A 23,080-nucleotide genomic window follows, 5' to 3' on the forward strand; every position below is an offset into this window, starting at 1 on the left:
TGCATTAAATTTCTATTCTGATTTGGCACGTGTAGCGTTCTTCTTTGCAAGTGATGTGGCATATGCCTATTTGGGGGGCGATGTATTGTGAGGAGATCTGCATTGGGTTCCAGCTTCGGAGTTTAGTTGCGTGGTACTGTACTGGGCGCGTTTGCCTACGAAGCCCGTGAGGTCAGGGATGGGGGCTGCCAATATGACAGTTTGAATGTTGTCATGCTCAGGGGCGGGGGATTGGGTTTTGTGTAACAGATGCCGGTCAGCCAGGTGGACTGGTGGAATGATGTGATTCTCGGAATATTGCTGGTCACAGGTGCCTGTGTTTGCGTGCGTTTCTTGGTGGGGGACTGTGGTCATGTCCATTGGGATGGCTTCTGTATTCGTGCCATCTGTGCCCTGCAGCTCCCATTGGCCCCTGTTGTGTTTCTTTTGTTCGTTGGCATGTATGGGTGACTTGTACATTTCAATGGTTGCATTGTGACTTCATTGCACCTACGGGGAGTTGTACTTTGTGGGCAGGGAGCGGTGTACAGGCACTCAGTGGGGCCGTTTACGGTTGATTCGCGATGCCGTACTTCTCACCATGGCGGAATGGTACATTCCGCCATGCTTGATGGCGTTAGGTACATGTCCGCTAGGGTCGGAATTGGCGTACCCTTGCGCCATGGTGGTGTTTGCGGTTTGGCATGGCGCGCGCGCGCGTGCTTGGTGCAGTTAGCGTTGGCGTTCACTACGGTGTCGCTAATGGCTTCGTACTTTGCGGTGACGGGTCATAGTCGCACCGAGCGCTATTCGATGGCGGTATTGCATTTCCGCCATCGTTTTCCGAATTCCGCCAGGGTCGTAATGAGGGCCATAGTGTTCACTATAGGTGGACTACCACTCAATGCCCAATCCCAGACGACAATAGGTTTTCTGGAGAAGGGCCCAAGTTGCAATGTCATTCTGACGTCAGGAAGTAACAAAACCTGCTTGCGAGCCATGGCACAACGAGAGGTTCCAGGATAGTCCTGCTATCCTTGTTCTGATCTCTGTTGGTTTTGGCTGCAATAAACCGCAGTTGAACTTGCTGTTTGTCTGGGCCTGCATTCCTTTTGGGAAGGGAAGGTGTTGGGCCTTCCTTGAATTTTGAGTCCGCAAACTCCTAATAGTCCTCGACCCTACCTGGGAGTTTGACCCAACAAGCGGGTCAGAGGTTAGCAGTGGGAGACGTGAAAGGACTGATAATAGGAATCCTCGATGAAGCAGCTGATGATGTATGGAAAAGTGTGGGGTTTCCAATACCCGCACACCTCAGACATTGGAGCCATTATGTCTCGCAAAATAGAACCAGACGAAGACCCCTTACACTACAGTCAGGCCGATCCAAGAGCGTTGGCACCTTGAAACTCGAAAACCGTGGCACAAAACAGTGGCAGTATTTTACCACATATTATGCCGGGAATTGCCAGAAGCAGTTATGGAATTTGGTAGGCATGGAAGCAAAATCTTGGCCCGAAATACAGCTCACGATCGTTCATCATTGTAGGCTATTGCAAGAGAAGCTAAAGAAAAAGGCAGAGGAGAGAAAGTTCGAGGAAGCGAAATTAGTACAGAAAAAACTATCGATGTACACAATGTAAGGGGCGGTACTAAAAAGCGCAAGAACACAGGGCACACAACAGCAGCAGTTCACACAACCGCCAATGGGGGGAGAATTCATTGGGTGGGGAAACATGCAAGGGTTTCGAGGAAGAGGGGTTGTTAGGAAAGATTTCATAACTGTATGTAATTTTCCCTCCATGTGGCAACGCCCAAACTTTTTGCTGTTTTTTTACACCCTGAACTAGACTTTGCCGGAGAAGCGCAGCCTTCTGCCGCACTCCTCTGGGCTTTCGCTCAATTCTTATGAGGAAACTGACATGCCCTTAAGACAGTCAGTACTGGGAGACTTTGTTTCCCTTAGTCCTTTCCTCATGTTGCAGCTTTTGTGTAACATGAAACAAGAGTACACGGTAACTTACTTTACCGCGCTCTTGGGTCTGTAATCATTCCCAAGGCCCTAGAAACTCTCGCTGGACTTATTATGAACTGTGCAAGTGTGTCACGGACAGGACTGGTGGCAGCTATCGTTTCTCTTGTGTTCTGAACCCTTTTTGGCCATGTTATCCGCGCTTACCACGTTTGGCACAAATGAGGTCGTGGCTCCAAAATGGCCATGCCACGAGGTTCTTTGTCCTGTCCTCTGACCGTCTTGCCCCTTCACCTTCCCCAGGTCGAGCCGACCCGGTCCGTCCTTATTTGGTCATGCACTTTCCCGCGAAACCCATCGCTTTCGCGGGCTTCTGCATGCCTTGTGTGTGCCTCCAGGACGTGGGCTGGGATGTCTGTCCCCAATACACATCCTGGGTGCCAGAGAGTCTGGAGTGTCCTGAATGCCTGGGACCACCGTGGTCTGTGATAGGTCCACGTATGGTGTGGGTGTTTGTGAGCAGATCTCCCATTGGGTCCTCTCCATTTTGGCGTGAAGGGAACTTTGGATAAGAGGAGGCTGAAAACACCACTACCATGTCGATCTCCTGAGTTCACACCGAACAAGGGATAAGGAGCCAAGTATCCTGCAACAAGAAGCTGAGTCGAGGAACCGCTGGTGTCCCGCTGAAGGTTTGGCACCCTGAACTGCTGTCGTCCTGTGAGACCCCTCTGCATCTGATCGTCCTAGAAGGTCTGTGAAGGCGCTTCGATCCATTGGAATAGTGGGATCAACTATTCCCGGCACCTTCATCAAACCCTGCAAGTAAGCCTCTTCGGAAGTGTCCCTGGGCCAACCAGTGGGCTGACCAGCTTACGCAGGATGCTTTGCTCTGTCACCGCCACCATTTCGGGGAAGCCCTCGAAACTTGGTCTACTGCTTGCTCTGCGTACACGGCACCCTCACACCGAATTTCCTACACTTGGCATTCCCAGGTCTGAAGTGAGACGAGTGCGCCCAGACCAGAGTAAATGCGGTTGCCGTGTTTCCCTGCTGAGGTAACAACCTGTGCACGTCTGCTGCATTTGGGACACCCTCGACCTTGCATCCTGCTACACAGAATCTACACGGTGTCGAGACGTCCTGATCCTCGCAGCTGAACCTGCCAGCAACGTGAACTGAACTGGAGAAGTCTGGGTCTGCCTGCGTCGGGGACCGGTGAGTAGTCCATACCCCAACCGGTGGCCCCTCGCGCAGGAGCTCATTTCTTTTCTACCGCTGTTGCGAAATAGCGACTCTATCCCGCACTCTCACCCTGCCTTTGCCCACAAGTGGAGACCTTGCTTGAGTAATGGGGACTTATTCTGCATCGCTTCATTCACCTTCCTGACCTGCCTGAGACCCTTGAAGAGACGCTACTTTATCCATTGGCACCAGCGTGTGCAGGTACTTTTGAGAATAAGGCTCCTCTCTTCATAGGGCTCGGACTTCCTCCTAGTTAGGTGTATTTCTGATGTCGAACTGGGTCTAATGATTACTTGCACTGCCTGCTTTCCTCCCCATCTAGGTGGTCTACATATTACGTGCTCATAACTCCTTAGACCCCGCGGTCTTGTATATATATTGTATTGATTGTGATGTGTTGGTTTACTTTCGTATTATTGTGATTCTTTGCTATGGTCGATATTACAAAGGCCTTTTAATAAATGTGTCTATATTTTTAATATAACACCTGTCTGGAGTAATTTGTAAGTGTCCTTGCTTTGTGTGCTCATTGAGGTCTTTCTGTCACCCTCACCCCTCTTGAGACTTAGTCTTGACCGCCGCCATCGCTACCCTGATTGGTCTGGCTTGTCCAGAGGTTACCCTGTTCCAAGAAACTAGGCTGGCCTTCTGAACCTCTGCCCTTCCAGGTCAGAGTTCAGAAATCCATTTTAACCAATTGGTGGCAGCGGTGGGATAGGACTGAAGGCATCCGGTGTTGCGCACGAGCGAAGGCATTTCAAGTTATTCCTACCAGGACAATTAGTGAATTGTCGTAGTATAACTTTTTAAAGCCCATAGTCCTATCTAACAGTATGGAAACAAGTACCTTGTTAACTTTAAATGCTTCTAAATCTGAAACATTGAAAAAGATGTGTGCTGAGAGAGGTGTCTCCTCTCAAGGCACCAAAATGGAAATGATCCAAAGAATCATGGCCTTGCAAGAAGCTCAGCTTAGCGCTATAGCTTCAGAGGACAGTGAAGAAGGAGGTGGGGCTGCTCTCACTGGTAGAACTGACAGTTCTGCCGCTGCACTGGTCCACAGCGACCATGAGGATAGGAAGGATGAAATATCCAATGTTTCCTCTGCCAGTGCTGATGGGGAAGCCATGCTTGAATTCAAGAAGCAAGAGCTGCTGTTTAGGCAGAAGGAGCTTCAGTTCAATATGGCCAAACTCCAAGAAGAGCTTGAGTTCAATAGGGCCAAACTAAAGATAGAACAGGCAGAAAAACAGAAAGACAAGGATCACCAGTTGGAACTGGCCAAGCTTCAAGTTGCCAATGGATCCAAGGGTCCTGGACATGGGTCTGGGGCCTCCTCTCATCCACGGTTTCCAAAAGATCTGCTCAGTGTGTATGAGGAAAAGAATGACATTATGGACTGACTGAATACATTTGAGTATGCATGTGAAGTTCAACAAGTTGACAATGCTGATAAAATTGCCTGGTTACTTAGCAGACTGCCCCATTCTGGCTGCAGTGCCATTATGGAAATGTCGAAAGCTGAGAGAGCAGATTTTGCAATGTTGAAGCAGACTCTCATTTTAAAATTTTGAAAGACTCCTGCCCAATACTTAAAAAGATTCAGAGAGTATAAGAAAAAAGAAGGTGGTACGTGGGTATCTTATGTAACTGGATCCTTAAAAAACTTGACTGGCTGGGTCGAAGGTTATAAGGTCTCTACCTTTGAAGGTATGATAAGTCTTGTCATGCTGGAACATATTTTTGCATCTTCTTCCCCTCAGCTTTAGCAGCATTTGGTTGATTCAAAGGAGATAGATCCTAAGAAGCTTGCCATTGCAGCAGATTTATGGGTGTCACATCGAGTGTCCCATAAGGAAAAGACTCATCCTGGTAAGCAGGAGGAAGGGAAAAAGTCCAAAGATAAGGAGGGTGGGCAAACTGATAAATCTTCTTCCCAAAAGGGCCACAAAAAGAAAAATAAGGGTATGACACAAGAGAACTCACAGGGTAGTGGAGGTCAGCCTCCGAAACAGAACTCTGGTTATAATAAGCCTCCCTATGTAAACAGACCCAATGGATGTTGTTTTGCTTGTGGAGCAACTGACCACGTGAAGGAGGATCCCAGATGTAAGGTCAAAACCTTGGGGGTCCACTCTGCTAATCTGGCCTTCTCCTCCTAAAGACAGTGTGCTGATCAATGGAGTAGATACTCCAGCTCTTAGGGATAGTGGGTGCAGTCGAACTGTAGTGGATTCTACCTTGGTAGACCCAGAGGAAGTTGCCAGAGCTACTCTGATGCCAACTAAGTTGGCTGACGGCCCACCTCTCATATTCCCATTAATACCTGTAAATCTTACTATCGATGGTACAGCAGTCAGGATTCCAGTGAGCATTCAGAGGAGTGTCCCAGGAAAGGTCTTGTTGGGCAATAATCTCAGAGCTTTAGGGCTTGTGGGAAATACTGCTGACAGACCCTGCACAAGGTCTCAAACGAGGGCAGCATTGGCCAAGACCAATGCCCTGCCCCAGCCAAAGGGGAAACCCAAGGCTAAAGGAGTCAAGAAACCAAGAAGAGGGAAAGAGAATATTCCCCCTAACTCGCCTAGCACTGCAGTGGAGGTAGTTGGTCAGTCTCCCAGACCTGACGAGGAGATGGTGATGCCTGAAGTATTTGACCCCAATGACCATCCTGAACTAAAGGATTTGTTAGTAGAAGGTGGTCCTGACGGAAGAATTCAGTAAGGGCCATCGTGAGTGCCCGTCTCTGGAAGGCCTAAGGAGACAGGCCTGCTCCCAGCTTGAGGGTGAACCTCCTGGGAAGCATCGGATTTATTGGGAAGGTGGACTCCTGTATAGTGAGCCCACAGAGTCTACAGAAGGAGACCATAGGAGGTTGGTGGTTCCCCTTGCTGTAAAACCCTTACTCCTGCAGCTGGTGCATGAAGTTCCCCTTGCTGGTCACCTTGGTATTAAGAGGACCAAGCAAAGGTTATCCATGCACTTCTACTGGCCCAAGATGAGGGTTCAAGTAGAAAGTCACTGCAGGAGTTGTGCCTCCTGCCAGTTATCTGGTAAGAGTGGTTCAAAAATCCAAGCTCCATTGGTACCACTCCCAGTTGTGGGAGTACCATTTGAGAGGGTAGGGTTTGACATAGTTGGTCCCCTTGACCCCCAAACATCCTCAGGCAATAGGTTTATCCTGGTATTGGTCGACCATGCCACCAGATATCATGAGGCCATCCCATTGAAAACTGTGACTGCCAAGTCAGTCGCAAAAGCTTTACTCAGCATCTTTACTAGGGTTGGCTTCCCTAAAGAAGTTGTGTCTGACAGAGGCTGCAACTTTATGTCGAAGTATATGCAGGCTATGTGGAAAGAATGTGGGGTCACCTACAAGTTTTCTTCCGCATACCACCCCTAGACCAATGGTCTGGTGGAACGGTTTAACAGAACCTTAAAAAGTATGATTGGGGCTCTGGAAGAACCTCAAAGAAGAAAATGGGATCTTCTTTTACCATGCTTACTGTTGGCCTACCGAGAGGTACCACAGGAGGGTGTTGGCTTCAGCCCCTTCGAACTTCTGTTTGGTCACCCTGTGCGGGGACCCTTAGCCATAGTCAAGGAGGCATGGGAGATGCCCACTACCGCTATCACTACCAACGTAGTAGACTATGTGTTAGGGCTCAGAAAAAGGATGGTACTCCTGATGTGTCTGGCTAGTGACAAGTTTATGGCAGGACAAGCCCTGATGAAACATTAGTATGACCAGAAAGCTTCCCTCATCAACTTTACACCTGGTCAGCAAGTCCTGGTCATGAATCCCATAAGGCCTAGAGCTTTACAGGATAAATGGTGAGGGCCTTACACAGTGGTAGAGCCCCTGGGTGAGGTCAACTATTTAGTGGACCTTGGAAGGCCTGGACAGGCTCCAAAAGTGTTCCAAGTAAATAGGCTGAAGGCTTTCATCCCAAGAGCTGAAATCGCAGCACTGCTATTAGCTTCAGATGTTGAGGAAGAGGAGTCTGAACCTCTCCCTGACCTGTTTCAAAGCAGTCCTTCAGGTAGCTCGTTTAAGGGTGTCCGAGTGGCCCCTCACCTGACTTCTGATCAACAGGCTGATGTGAAAAGTTTGCTTAGGCAATTTTCCCCCCTGTTTTCACAGTCCCCTGGTTTGACACCTTGGTGCAACCATAACATAGACACAGGAGACAGTGTACCTACCAAAAGTAGGGGATACAGGATGTCAGACAAAGTACGGTCTTACATTAAGACGGAGGTCAACAATATGTTAGATCTTGGGGTGATTGAACCCTCCACTAGTCCTTGGTCCAGCCCTGTGGTTTTGGTTCCAAAAGCAGGTACTTCTGAATTGAGGTTCTGCGTGGATTACAGGGCTCTGAATGCTGTCACCAAGACAGATGCACAACCCTTGCCTTGAACAGATGAGCTGGTGGATACCTTGGGTGCCTCCAAGTACTTCAGCACGTTTGACCTCACTGCAGGCTATTGGCAAATAGCCCTGGCAGAACATGCCAAGGAGAAGACAGCGTTCTCAACTCCAGAAGGTCTTTACCAGTTCAGGGTAATGCCTTTCGGTTTGAAGAATACACCTGCCACTTTCCAGAGGCTTGTGAATCATGTGTTGAATGGGTTGGATGAATTCTGTCTTGCATATCTGGATGATATAGCAGTTTTCAGTGCCACCTGGGAAGACCATGTGAAACACCTTGGGATTGTGTTACAGGCTCTTGAGAAAGCCCACTTGACCATAAAGGTCAGTAAATGCCAGATTGGACAAGGCTCAGTGGTTTACCTTGGACATGAAGTAGGTGGAGGGAGGATACAGCCTCTACCCAGTAAAGTAAAAGCAGTACACGACTGGCCTACCCCCACTACTCAGACCCAAGTGAGAGCCTTCTTAGGACTCACGGGGTATTACAGAAATTTCATGGCAGACTATGGCACCATAGCTGCCCCTCTGACTGCTCTCACCACTCCGAAGAAACCCAAGAAGGTAACTTGGAGTGAAGAGTGTACGAAGGCCTTCAATGGCTTAAAAGACTCCTTGTGCCAGGCCCCTGATTACCAAAGACCTTTTATTATGCAGAAAGATGCCTCTGACACTGGGATAGGAGCTGCACTATCACAAGAAGATGAGAAGGGTAATGAAGACACGATTGGCTTCATTAGTCGCCATCTTAAGGACAGAGACCTCAGATGGTCCACAGTAGAGAAAGAATGTTTCTCTGTTGTGTGGGCCCTACGGAAGCTGGGCCCTACCTCTATGGGGCCCACTTCACTGTGCAAACTGATCATAAACCCTTAAAGTGGCTAATGAACATGAAGGGAGAGAATCCAAAGATGCTTAGGTGGTCCATAAGTCTGCAAGGCTTTGACTTCATTATTGAGCATAGGCCAGGTGTCCAACATAGCAATGCTGATGGGTTGTCCAGAGTGTTTAACCGACCGGAACAAGAAACTCATCCAGGGGTGGATTAGTTCCCCCTGTCCTTAGTCTGGGAGGGGCGAGTGTTAGGAAAGATTTCATAATTGTATGTAATTTTCCCTCCATGTGGCAACCCCCAAACTTTTTGCTGTTGTTTTACACCCTGATCTAGACTTTGCATGAGAAGCGCAGCCTTCTGCCGCACTCCTCTGGGCTTTCGCTCAATTCTTAAGGGGAAACTGACATGCCCTTAAGACAGTCAGAACTGGGAGACTTTGTTTCCTTTAGTCCTTTCCTCATGTTCCAGCTTTTGTGTAACATGAAACAAGAGTGCACTGTAACTTACTTTACCGTGCTCTTGGGTCTCTAGTCATTCCCAAGGCCCTAGAAATTCTCGCTGGACTTATTATGAACTGTGCAAGTGTGTCATGGACAGGACTAGTGGCAGCTATCGTTTCTCTTGTGTTCTGAACCCTTTTTCGGCATGTTATCCACGCTTACCGCGTTTGGCACAACTGAGTGGCATGGCTCCAAAATGGACATGCCACGGGGTTCTTTGTCCTGTCCTCTTACCGTCTTGCCCCTTCACCTTCCCCAGGTCGAGCCGACCCGGGTCCGTCCTTATTTGGTCATGCACTTTCCCGCGAAACCCAACGCTTTCGCTGGCTTCTGCATGCCTTGTGTGTGCCTCCAGGATGTGGGCTGGGATGTCTGTTCCCAATACACATCCTGGGTGCCAGAGAGTCTGGAGTGTCCTGAATGCCTGGGACCACCGTGGTATGTGATAGGTCCACATATGGTGTGGGTGTTTGTGAGCAGATTTCCCATTGGGTCCTCTCTGTTTTGGCGCGAAGGGAACTTTGGATAAGAGGAGGCTGAAAACACCACTACCATGTCGATCTCCTGAGTTCACACCGAACAAGGGATAAGGAGCCAAGTAACCTGCAACAAGAAGCTGAGTCGAGGAACCGCTGGTGACCCGCTGAAGGTTTGGCACCCTGAACTGCTGTCGTCCTGTGAGACCCCTCTGCATCTGATCGTCCTAGAAGGTCTGCAAAGGCGCTTTGACCATTGGAATAGTGGGATCAACTATTCCCGGCACCTTCATCAAACCATGCAAGTAAGCCTCTTCGGAAGTGTCCCTGGGCCAACCAGTGGGCTGACCAGCTTACGCAGGACGCTTTGCTCTGTCACCGCCGCATTTCGGGGAAGCCCTCGAAACTTGGTCTACTGCTTGCTCTGTGTCCACGGCACCCTCAAACCGAATTTCGTACACTTGGCATTCCCAGGTCTGAAGTGAGACGAGTGCCCTCGGACCAGTTTAAACACGGTTGCCGTGTTGCCCTTCTGCGGTAACAACCTGTGCACGTCCGCTGCATTTGGGACACCCTCGACCCTGCATCCTGCTACACAGAATCTACACGGTGTCGAGATGTCCTGATCCTTGCAGCTGAACCTGCCAGCAACGTGAACTGAACTGGAGAAGTCTGGGTCTGCCTGCGTCGGGGACCGGTGAGTAGTCCCCACCCCAACTGGTGGCCCCTCGCGCAGGAGCCCATTTCTTTTCTACCGCTGTTGCGAAATAGCGACTCTATCCCACACTCTTGCCCTGCCTCTGCCCACAAGTGGAGGCATTGCTTGAGTAGTGGGGACTTCATCACTTCATTCACCTTCCTGAACTGCCTGAGACCCTTGAAGAGACCCTACTTTATCCATTGGCACCAGCGCGTGCAGGTACTTTTGAGCATAAGGCTCCTCTCTTCGTAGGGCTCGAAATTCCTCCTAGTTAGGTGTATTTCTGATGTCAAACTGGGTATAATGATTACTTGCACTGCCTGTTTTCCTCCCCATCTAGGTGGTCTACATATTACGTGCTCATAACTCCTTAGAACCCTCGGTCTTGTATATATATTGTATTGATTGTGATATGTTGGTTTACTTTCGTATTATTGTGATTCTTTGCTATGGTCGATGTAACAAAGGCCTTGTAATAAATGTGTCTATATTTTTAATATAACACCTGTCTGGAGTAATTTGTAAGTGTCCTTGCTTTGTGTGCTCATTGAGGTCTTTCCATCACCCTCACCCCTCTTGAGACTTATTCTTGATCGCCACCATCACTACCCTGATTGGTCTGGCTTGTCCAGAGGTTACCCTGTTCCAAGAAACTAGGCTGGCCTTCTGAACCCCTGCCCCTCCAGGTCAGAGTTCAGAAATCCATCTTAACAGGGTGTCCATCGAGAGAACACGGGTTCCGGCCGCAGATACCTCACACCAAGGGGGCTTTTCAGGAGGGTTTTGGTGACACGGGCAGCAGGTTCAGCAGGGCCCAGGGGATTTCGCAGGGGGTTTGCAAGGGTAAGGGAGAGAGCCACCACGGTGTTGGACTTGCGGGCAGGTAGGATACATTTCGAGAGCTTGCAGAAGCCGGGGGATAAAGCAGAATTGGGGAGTACAGTACCAACAGGCATATCAGGGGTCCAGGACAACTATTACACACAAGACCAGCACCAACAGCAGAGACCACAGATGCAAGCATCTGTACCACAGTATTTGCAAGTACCACAGATTCGAGGAACCACACAGCAATCGCCACTGATACAAGACATCATGCAGCAAAACGACGGCACAATGTCACACATGGACTCCATGGGAACGGTCGCCATTAGGAAACTGGGAGGGGTCACAATGGTAGGGAATAACCCATTGGCAGGGAACTGGATGTCCTTATATCCTCAATAGGACAGCACACAGATGGACTTGATATGTTGCATCCTGTCGATCACACCCAACCGTGCGGAGGAACCTCGCATAGGGTTAGCGATAGGTGACAAAACATTTTCCTTTCTTGGAGATACAGGGGCGAATAGGTCCTGCATTCGAGAGGGAGCGTTTAGATTGTCAAGTGATGTCATGAATACTCAAGGATTTGCTGGGGCTCAGGCAGTGGTTCCTTTCACAGACGATGGGCCTCATTACAATGTTGCTGGTCCAGTAACAACGGGGAATTACCGGGTCCGGCGGGGCTGGAATGCCCTGGTACATCCCCATTGCTGGGTGCCGGTAAAAAATGGACTCCAGCGTCAGCCGTGCCGGTATTTACCAGCACGGCTACCGCCACCCTTATAATGAGGCCCGATATCTCACTTTCTATGGGAGAACACAATGCATCTCTGCCTTTACTTTACTCTTGACAGGCACTTGTAAATATACTGGGATGAGACTTTATGAGCAGACTAAACATGACAATTTCATTCACAGACAAAGGGTTAGTGTGCTCCACACCAGGAATACACAAGTTCAATGTATGAGAGATCATCCAAGCCTATTGTGGACGGAAGGCACAGAGGTGGGTGCCAGTGGACGGGGAGCTGTTCCAGTACGGGACAGATATTGCAATTGCAAGGCTCCCAGGGATTGCAGGGAAGATGTTCCATGTCCCAAATGAGTATCTGTTCAGACCAGAGATACCACTGAATGAAGCAGAAGGGCCAATAGTTCCAATAGAACTAGTGGCAGTGGTTGTGAGTAACGAGTGGATAGCAGTACATGGGATGGATGACATAGGGCAACCATGGCGAGCAGTGATTGCGGTGGCAGAAGGGTGCAGGCCAGCCACAGTGACAGACGAAGAAATATTCAGGGACGAGAGGTCAGAGAGTCAGATGGTGTTTAAAATGAGTGCAACGTGTTGGCTGAAAATACATTACAGAGAGGTACCACAGAGGATGTAAATGGCACTGAAAGTACTACCATTCTTCTGCAAGGAGGATCTGGCCAAGGTACCCAACATCCTATGGACCACAAGTCCCTATGATGTGGGGCTTCTGAAAGGAATAGGGGGAGTGAAGATAAAGCTGAAACCATAAGCAATTTTACCTAGAGTCAAACAGTATCCACTATCAAAAGAAGCAGATGAGGGCATTTATGAAATGATTGCAGCACTAGTGGAGAGAGGCAATCTAGTGCCATCAAAATCCCCCTCCAACACGGTGGTGTACCCAGTTAAAAAATCAAAAGGGGGGTTGTGACGGTTCATCCAGGATTTGCGCTCCCTAAACCACATTGTAGAAGCAGATTATTGCTTGGTTCCAAATCCAGCAACCATTTTGTGCAGCATTCCAGCAGAAGCTGCCTACTTCACGGGCATAGGCTTCAAAAATGCCTTTTTTTTCAGTACCACTACACCCAGACTCACAAGACCTGACTTCCTTTATGTATAGAAACCGGAAGTGGGAAAATACACGACTTCCTCAAAGGTAGTGCGAGTCATCCTCCATATTCAACAGGGTTCTCCAGATGGATCTAGGCATTGTACAGATGGACAGCAGGGTTCTGCAGTATGTAGATGACATTTTGATCTGCAGCACGACAGAAGACCAGTGTAGACATGACTCAGTGCACATGCTGACAGTATTAGCTGACAAAGGATACAAGGTGGACAAAGCCAAACTGCAGTACTGTCAGAAGGAAGTACTGTACAGCCAAACCCATGAAATGTGCAAATACACAAGACCTTTACTGGCTGCTCTCAAGGAAGCACAAAAGGTACGCAAGGTAATAAATTGGACGACAGAAATGACTAAGGCATTTGAGGAGCTAAAAGAAGACATATGCACACCTCCAGTGTGAGGGATCTCAGACTACAAAAAGGAATTCTTGTTCTCACACACTGTCGGAGTATTGATGAAAGCAGTACTGACACAGAAGACAAGCTTGGGACACAAGCCAATAGCATACTACAGTGGGAGACTTGACCCATTAATGAGAGGATACTGCCAGTGCCAACAGGCTTTGGCTGTCGCTGCATTCGCGGTAGAGAAAGCAGTAGGAATGACCATGGGGTGCACCATCACTCTTTACATGGAGCATCCCCTTTTTGCGATACTGCAGAAGCAAAAGAGCACACTGACAACACTGAGAGCATCGGGTACGAAGTGCTACTATCAAACGCATCATTAAAGATAGTGAGGTACCGACTTGTCAACCCAACGATTTTCCTAGAAGACATTTTACAAGAAAGTGACTATGCACATGACTTCACAGAGAACATACAGGAATTCAGTGACATGCACAAGGTACATGAGGAAGCACTTGAGGGGAGATGTGCTGTTTATTGACGGGTCATTGACAATTGACCAGACTATAGGGTAAGGCATACAGGAACTGCAGTGGTGAGATTGAGGGAAGATGGAACAAGTGAGGTAGTAGTGAGTGCACGATTGCCATCACATTATTCAACACAAGCAGCAGAGTTAATGGCCTTAATACTAATATTGGAGCATAGCAATGGAAAGTAAGTGACAGTGTACTCTGACTCTGCATACGTGACGTCAACAGTACATTCAGGACTGTCACGATGGATGCAGCAAGAATTCAGGAGGGCAGATGGGACACCAGTACAGCATGCACTTCTATTGGGCAAATTGATTGACATCATTCAGTACCCTGCGCAGATAGCAATAGTAAAGTTCCAGGTGCACACGCAAATGGAAGATCCTATCTCAAGGGGCAAAGAAGCAGCAGACTCAGAAGCAAAATGCACAGCATATTTTGGAGAACTACTAGTAATGGAGACAGCATCAAATGCTCGAGATGGTGCATGGAACATGGCACTCAAGGAAGGGCACATTGCATTGCCAGAAACACAGATTATGGAGTTGCAGGAAGCTGCACAAAGGGAGGAGAACGAATTATGGACCAGGAGGGTATGTACAGTATCTCTGACAGATGCCCTGTGGCGACAGAACAACACAGGAAATGTGGTGATGCCACTAGCATTATTGAACACTGCACTTACACAGTTACACTATCCAACACAAACAGGAAAATGAGTTGTTGCTACCCATAATGGAGAAACATTGTTCTGCCCTAATTTGGCAGTACATGTGGCTGAATTTGTAAGCAATTGTTTGATATGTAAGCAATTCACTGCAGGACATACGTTGAGAGTTGTGAGAGGAGCCATACCTCGGCCAGCAGGCCCATTCCAGCATTTACATGTCGATAATGTTGACATGATTCAAGTATGTCAAAGATACTGCTACATGATAGTGGTTGTGTGCCCATTCTCAAGATGGATTGAGACAGGCCTCTGTTCACATCCTGACACTCTTAGAGCAGCAAAGTTTCTGGTCTGGGAAGTATTCCCAAGATGGGGCGTGTGTGAGGTCCTACGGTCTGACAACGGCCCTTACTTCGCCAATGAGATGTTCAAGCACATCACTATATTGCTGGGCATTCAAAACAAACTCTCTTGTGCCTATCACCTGCAAGCAAATGAGGTGTGTGAAGCAATTTGTCCTCAATATGAGGAATCCCAGCAGATTTCGGGCCAGTTCACCCTGAGTATACTATCTTGCCTTTATAGATTATGTGGCCCAAGTGTACCCACAACTCAGACAAAATAATCCTTCTGTTCTTTCCATAATGAGGGCACCTGGAATTAGGGGCCTGTGGGAACAGTTGTTCATATTAGCCGTCAATGATTACATGGTCCACGGGGCTTAAACATTAACTGAATACTAACAACAATAACGCTCTTTTCTGCGCATTTCAGGCAGGCAACTATATCTTCAAGCTGCAGGAGGATCAAGCAGCACAGGTAAAGATGGGTGAAATAATACAGAATGTTATTATATTGCTGTGTCTCTTTATTCCAAGTGGGGTATTTGCATTTATATTTTGGAGAATTTTGCTTGTCGCTAACGCTACTGCTGTATTCTCTACTAACATTGCCCCGAACCAAGCGGGTGGAACAACCATGTAAGGTGGACAGGAGAGCACTGCAAGCACGGTAAGAAGAGATAAGCGCAGTGTGGACACAGACACAAAGGAGGTAGATCTCTTTCTCACTGACACCGCTTGAGTATGTGGTACAAGGACATGACAAAAGTAGGAAAGGAAACCACTGGGGAGAGCTGTTATGTCTGCTCATTAATCCCCTACTCCATGAGTGCCTCCAGAAAGTTTATAGCAACTGAAATACCGGCATCAAGAGCTCAGTGCCTGATGTACCTGTCAATGGTAGCGACTAGAGGAAGATTTCAAGGGAAGACGGCAACACTGAGGTGGATGTCTCAGGCAACGTTCCTGTATGAAGATTACATTACATTACATCATTTGTAATGCGCACTATGGACCCTAAGGCATGAAGGCACAGACAGTTGAACAGACAACACAGAGAAACACGTAAGGGTGGACTTGGATGCCCAATGAGTCTTTAGCAGTATGAGGGAGGAGGGTCCAGGACAAGGTTTAAGAAAATAGTAGCTTTTTCAGATCTCTCTTGCAAGTTTGCAAAGAGCTTTGGCTTCTCATTGTCGCCAGAATCTGATTCCAAAGCTTAGGCACTATCAAAAAGAATGCGCCATTTCTGCTTTCGATGTTCTACACTGGGGAAGGAACAAATAATTCTGAGTGCCAGACCTCAGAGCCCTACCGTTAACTTTGTCAATAATATGCCTCTGCAGGTAGAATGGCATCTGATCAAGTCTACACTTAAAAGTTATGACCAATACCCTAACTTGACCCAAGCCTCTATTGGTAGCCAGTGAAGGGAGCGCCTAGCCTCTGAAACATGATTTCGGCGAGATAGACCAATCACGACTCTGACTGATAGTTACATAAAGACTCTCGACGTGATAAACAATTACTGGCAGTTAGACTAAGCAATACAGTACATAACTGACGGGCCTCAGAAAGGACACACGAGGATTATAACGTTAAAGGAACTGCCCTGCCCATGGACCAGGGTGAAGGAGTTAGGAGGAGAACCTTGGTGCTGGGAAAGACAACAGATACTCATGTATGGTCAAGTATACACAGAGGATGAATGGAAGGATGGAAGGATGAGTGGTGGGAAGCAAGGCGCTCACCCTACCACAATCACCAGTGAACAAGGAACAAGAGGAGAATGACAAGTGCGAAGTTGCTCACGTGGGTGGAGAATGAAGCTGGACCAATGCCTATAATACCCCTGAAAACATCAGCACTTTGTACCAAAAAGACAGTGAAGTGGAAGTTGCAGAAAATACAGGATGCCGAAGCATAGAAAAACACGCAGTGATTAAGATGGGCACTGCAGTTCTAATGGATCACTACTCGGCATGCAGATCAAAGGCATACTTGAAGCTGCCACCCAAATGGGGTGGAGTTTGCTCATTGGTACACATCAATGTGCCATCATTGGTCGTGCCACAAAAAGATGTGAAGCTTGATGACTTTCCAAAAATGGGTAGCAACAAAAGGAAGAAAAGGTCTGTGGAAGGAGAACAGATAAGCAAAAGCGAAAAGCTGGCAAAATTGAGTAGAGTTAAGAGAGACATTAATTACTTCTCAGAAGCATCAGAAACAACACTGGATGAAGTGCCAGCAGAACACAGGCTGTTCAGCAGAAGGCAAATGTTCTTCACATCATTTATTCCATCTATACAGACATATATAAATGCGAAGTGGTTGCAGATTACCCAGTGGGAGCTGATGGTGATGATAAACTCCACAGTGAATGCATTTAAATCAATAAATGAAGCGCTCTGAACAGTAAGGTTGGTGAGGCTCCAGAATAGATATGTTATATATCTACTTACAGCAATGGAAGTAGGAGTAGTTCCTGTTGCACATTCATACCTGCCAACGATGAAGATAATGGTACACTGACAGAAGCGGTAACTCATCTATCTCAGATGCATGCCAAAATGGAGGAAGAAGCCAAGGGGACTGGAAAGGACCAGAGCTGGATAGCATATATATGGTAATGGATGCAATCATGGCTATCAGATGGGTTGAAGGTGATATTGGTAGCACTAATATTGGCGGAAGTGATACTATACGTGGTGAAGATATGTATCATCCAGTGCCGAAAGGCAGCAGAAGAGACAATTGGAATGATAGTCCTGATGGATGTGAACATAGGTGGAGCAAAGGACAAAAACGTGGAGGAAAGAGGCAAACTGAGAGAGAGAACAGCAAACAGTGTAATATTCCCACTGGAGGCAATGAAATTAGATAATCCATTTGATGCGAAGTACTATGAAGGAAAAGGGGTGTGGTGTAACCCGGAAGAAGTGTACAGTGATATGAAATGGACTTTCGAAGACCATGTGAACTACTATAGACTCCTCGGAGGAATAACAAAAATATGGCAACCAAGCACTAAGGGCTTAACATATCGGGATGTGGTCGACAGGTCGACCAGAGAGGGGACTGAACAAGGGGTACCAAGAACACCCCTTCGCCCTCCCAAATTCATGACAAGACGAAAGGTCAGAAATGGTCGTAGCCACCCATCTTATTTTGGATAGATCCTGATTGCACCCATGATTTACAAGTACACTGAAAGGTATCCTCTCAGCCAGCCATACAAACCAAATACACTGCAAATCGTTCCCTGTGTGGGAGAAGAGGCTGGGATCGTGGACAGACGCCTATATGGACAGCCTTGACTAAGCACCAAGAAGCTGTGGTATTGACGTCATTAGTGACACCACGACGTAGCAGCGTTAAACATGAAGCACAGCCGCAGTCCTGCACTGCTTCACACAAACACACACTCGTATACATGAAGCACATAAGTGCACAGTTCTATAGCTAGAGGACAGATACATATACATACTTTCAATGCTTTTATTCTTTTTGCACTAGTCGAATGCAGTAATGCAGAACCACAAAACACAAGAGATCCCCAGCAAGCTTGCTGATGCTTAAAGCCAATAGCCGTGTGGACATACAGAATTATATATGGAACCTGATTAAACCACGTACAGCTAACCTTCAGGGAACCTAGCATAGCATGGATGATGTAGAATCCGTATAATAAGGCTTTAAGAAAATTACAGCAGGCCTCAAGCCACAGAGCATGGGATGAGTAGAATCTGATTCAGGCTGCACAGAGAGCAAGACATGCAAATACAAGCTCACTGCCAAGGTCAGAGATACAAGGACACATTCCAATCTCCAGACGACAAGGAGACCAGCTGCAGTTAAGCAGAATAAATCCTCATTAATGTGAACCAAAGAGTTCATATTTGTGGTCTCTAAACACATGGTACAGCCGAACGAGACAATGGACAGTCCTCCGTGGTGAGAAAGAGGAGCCGATCCCATCAAACCAGACCCAGACTGCAACAAGTGTTGCGACGTAAGGAGTATATTCTCATAGGCAAAGGTGGTACACACATGTTACAATGCAGACACCTACTCGTTCACATCACCTTGAAGACATGCACAGCAAGATGAGTACTCGATCGAGTCCCAGATCTGGGGACATCAGCTCTAATCACAGTGTAGAATCTCAGGGTTGGATGGCAGGGGGGCAAGAACCAATGCTAAGCCCACTACTTTGCAACAAAATAATAGATAGTTTCTTGGGGATGGGACAGGCCAGCCACCTGACATGCAAGAGCCAGTAGAATAACATCTATAGGTGACCGTATAGGTTATTGAACTCTCAATACCCAATCCCTGGTGCTGATAGTTTTTTTGGAGAAGGGCCCATGTGATGACGCCAGAGTCATACAAAACCGGCCTGGAATGTTGAGATGTACCAGAGCCGTCCTGTATTCTTGTACTGATCCCTGTTGGTTTTATTTGCAATAAACCACAGTTTGTACTTGCCATCTGACTGAGTCCTCCGTTTATTCTGGGGAGGGTGTTGGGCCCTCCAAATCTGCGGATCCCCAGCCTCGCTCTGGCATAGTCCGACCCAACAAGTTGGTTGCAGAACTGGTGGTTGGCTGCGCCAGCCCGGCACAAAGCCGTCTCCTCTGCCGCAGAACCTGAGAGGCTGCAGGACCCTCGCATATTTCGAGAAAGACGGGAAATGCGTACCCTAAACTAAACCCATGGAAAGGCAGTCAGGAGCCAGCTTGGAGAATATTCTGCCCGAAGTCAGCGAAGCATGGAGGCAGACCAAGACGGGGAAGTGGCAGCTTTGGGGGACGCGGCAGCCGAGCAGTAAGTATTGACCCAGTCACACGGTAACTGTGGGTGTGAGGGAGAGTATAGAGTATTTTTGTAGTATTGTTGAGTATTTTAAAGTATTGTTTAGCATTGTTAAACTTAGTCATGACAGAAGCAGAGGTAGACGTCCTTATTTGTGGTTATGGCACATTCGAGTTTAGAGGTAAAAGGTTCTGGTGAACAAACTGGTGAACAAACTAAACTATTGACTAAAAGGCACAGATGACAGAAGTATGTAAATAGTGGTTTCCTGTGGGTTGGGCATTTTAGCTCGGGTCATAGATGACGGTATCCTCGTAAGGCTTAGCAAGGGAGCTGGCCTAGATTGTGGAAGGTGATTCGACTGGTTAAGTCTTGAGAGGAGGCGTATTATTTGCTAGGCGACGCCGCAGGTACAGATCAAACACAAGAGAATATTGGTATACTCTGCTAGGAGGCAGGAAGGCAGCTGTGGGTTTTGTGTTAGGGTTTTGTGTGTTTTGGGGTAACAATCTATAACACTGTGCGCACATTATGTGACTTCTCATCGCTATGTGGTCAGTGAATAGGTGACGTCACCCATGAGTTTGCACATAGGACACAGAGAGTTCGAGACGGTGAGGAGCTATCATTGGAAAACTTGGGATTGGCAGATGAGGTGAACAAGTGGCGGTACGCGGAAGGTGCATGCGCGAGAGTGTAGCTGCACCTGAGAAGGCAACGAGTGTGAAGGAGGCGGTGCGCAAAGCACGCCTGACAGGTTTAGACTCATAATGATTTATCAAAGTATTGTGATTACTTTGTGTTCCTCCCTTAACAGCGGACTATCGAAACCCTCAATTTGAGGTCAGGTAAAAGCAAGCACGATGTATCAAGGGAAGTGCAGGGGTGATACGCCCCTACAGCACCTGTACAAGATGCTCCCACCCTAAAAGGACAACATTTGCAAGTATAGCATAGAATGGTCTAAAGTCACTGAGGGGAAGCTAACTAAACCATGGCCACCTTACAGAAATTTCTCCAAAGATGTGCAGCAATCACTACTGACGCATGTACAGGGTACCTATAAGGGGAAGAAGCTAGCAAGCTGCATGGCTATGTTTGAGCTCTGGCGAATGTTTCAAGAGGGCGAGGGGGATGCAGCAAGGCGTCAGTGAATGCTGAGCCAGCAGGAGGTGCAGGGGCCCGTGACCCCGCCTTCGACTTTTCCACTGGTCCCCCCCGAGCGTGATCCCCAATGACCAGGATGATGAACAAGGGATGTGCCCATTACGAGAATTAGGAGCAGCAGAGGGCTATACAAATCCGACCTTTAAACCACCACCAAACACTACGAAAAAGGGGCAGAGAGGCGCAGGGCAGCTGACCACGGGGCAAGGAGCAAGCGGCGAAGTGCAGCATGACACGAAGGAGGGGCTAGAGAGCATAGCAACAAACTAATAGATAGGGGGATAGATTATTTTGAAGCTGGAAGGCAAGACAAATGTAGAGACAAAGGGGAAACTAAGACAATGGACAGTTTGAGGGGGGCAGAGAAGCGTGTGATTGGGCAGAGATAATGGAAAAAGCAGACCGGAAGGAGAAGGAAAGAGAAGAGAAGTTAGAAAGAGAGAGGAATGGAAGGAGCAGGTGCAGAAAGAAAGGGAATAAAGGATAGAAAGGGAGCACAGAGAAAGGAAGAGAGAGGAGAGGGAACAATGGGACAGAAGAATAAGAGAGCTAGAGGAGATCGAGAGGCAGAGGGAGGCAGTGGAGCAGGGAAAATGCAAGTTGATAGAGTGGGAACAAAGAAGGTTGCAGGTGGACAGGTTGGCAAGAGAGCAAGCGGGCAAAGCGGAGAATGAGCGCGCAATAAGGGCAGTAAATACCCGATGGAAAACAGAATGGGGAGATGACAAGGCAGGAGAGGACGGACGAGCAGAGCCACATAACATGACAGTACAGGGTAGGGGTGACACGGAACCGAATGGGCCAGGCCTAGGGACCTAGGGGGAAGGAAGCAGATACAACCTGCATGACATCGACTAACATGAAACCCAGCACGGACACAACTGCGAGAAGACTGGGCTTTGTAAATGACTTTTGCAGTAACATGGGCTTGGGGTCCAACAACGAAGGATGAAACAGTGGGGACGAGAGGGGGCAGCAACGTAGGCCCCGATCAACAGGACAAGCATGGATAAGTGGGTGACATGGGAGAGAGGGACCTGTAGAGTGGGAACAGGAGGTTGCAAAGACAATCGCACAACACTGTCAGTGGACGAACTATGTAACATTGATGATCTAATACCATATGTAGAAAGGCTCAGAGACCGCCCAGGGTGAATGAAGGGAGAGACAGCTATAGTATGTCCCAGGAAGAGGATCCCACAGGGACCCAACGACGACATTCGGATACCCATAACAGAACCGATAGACGTGTACACTGACATTAGGAACGAGGACAGACAGGTCTTATTGACTAGAAACGTGAGTGGGGAGGTAGGGTTTACAAAGATGCCCCTGCTAGAAAAGGGAGGGGGGCAACCTCAATATATACCATGGAAGCACATTGACAAGGAAAACGTGAGGTGTAGGTTACCATCATTGTCAACGGGTGCTAGGAAGTTGATATACGAGATGGAAAGGATGACAGAGGGTCAGAGGTTAGCAGTGGGGTCGTGAAAGGACTGTTAGTAGTGATCCTTTGGGAAGCTGCTGATGACATATGGAAAAGGGCAGGGTTTTCCAGAGTGACCACCCAGAACACGGCACAAGATGGTTCGCCGTTTGCAAATTGTAGGGCTCCCGTATGTGTCTTACGGACACAATACCTGAACACGTCAGACATTGGAGCCATTATGTCTCGCAAAATCGAACTAGACTAAGACCCCTTACACCTCATTCAGGCCAATCCCTGAGCTTTGGCGCCTTGAAACTCGAGAAGCATGGGACAAAACAGTGGCAGTATTTTACCACATATTATGCCGGGGATTGCCAGAACAAAAACAGAAGCAGTTAAAGAAATTGATAGGCATGTAGGCAAAATCTTGGCCAGAAATACATCTTACAATCGTTCATCATTGTAGGCTATTGTAAGAGAAGATAAAGAAAAAGGCAGAGGTGAGAAAGTTAGAGGAAGTGAAACTAGTACAGAAAAACCTATCAAAGTACACAATGGAAGAGGTGGTACTAACCAGGGCGAGCACACAGTGGACAGAGCAGCAGCAGTTCACACCACCACCCATGGGGAGATTTCATTTAATTGGGCGAGGGAACATGCAGCAGGGGTTTCGAGAAAGATGGGGGCCATCGAGAGGATGCAGGTTCAGGCCGCAGATACTTCACAACCAAGGGGGTTTTCCAGGAGGGTTTTGGGGATATGGGCAGCCGGTGCAGTATGTGGAGTACATTTACCCACTCAGCAGAATTCCCCTCCATCACCAAGCTGCACTTCAGCAGTCACAAGCAGAATGGCTGAGCTGGCTCCTTTGAGCACCATTGCCAGGGCAAGCACACAGTGGACAGAGTAGCAGCAGTTC

This window comes from Ambystoma mexicanum, chromosome 12 (assembly GCF_040938575.1).
Source record: "Ambystoma mexicanum isolate Mex_15411 chromosome 12, UKY_AmexF1_1, whole genome shotgun sequence".
Taxonomy (NCBI): domain Eukaryota; kingdom Metazoa; phylum Chordata; class Amphibia; order Caudata; family Ambystomatidae; genus Ambystoma; species Ambystoma mexicanum.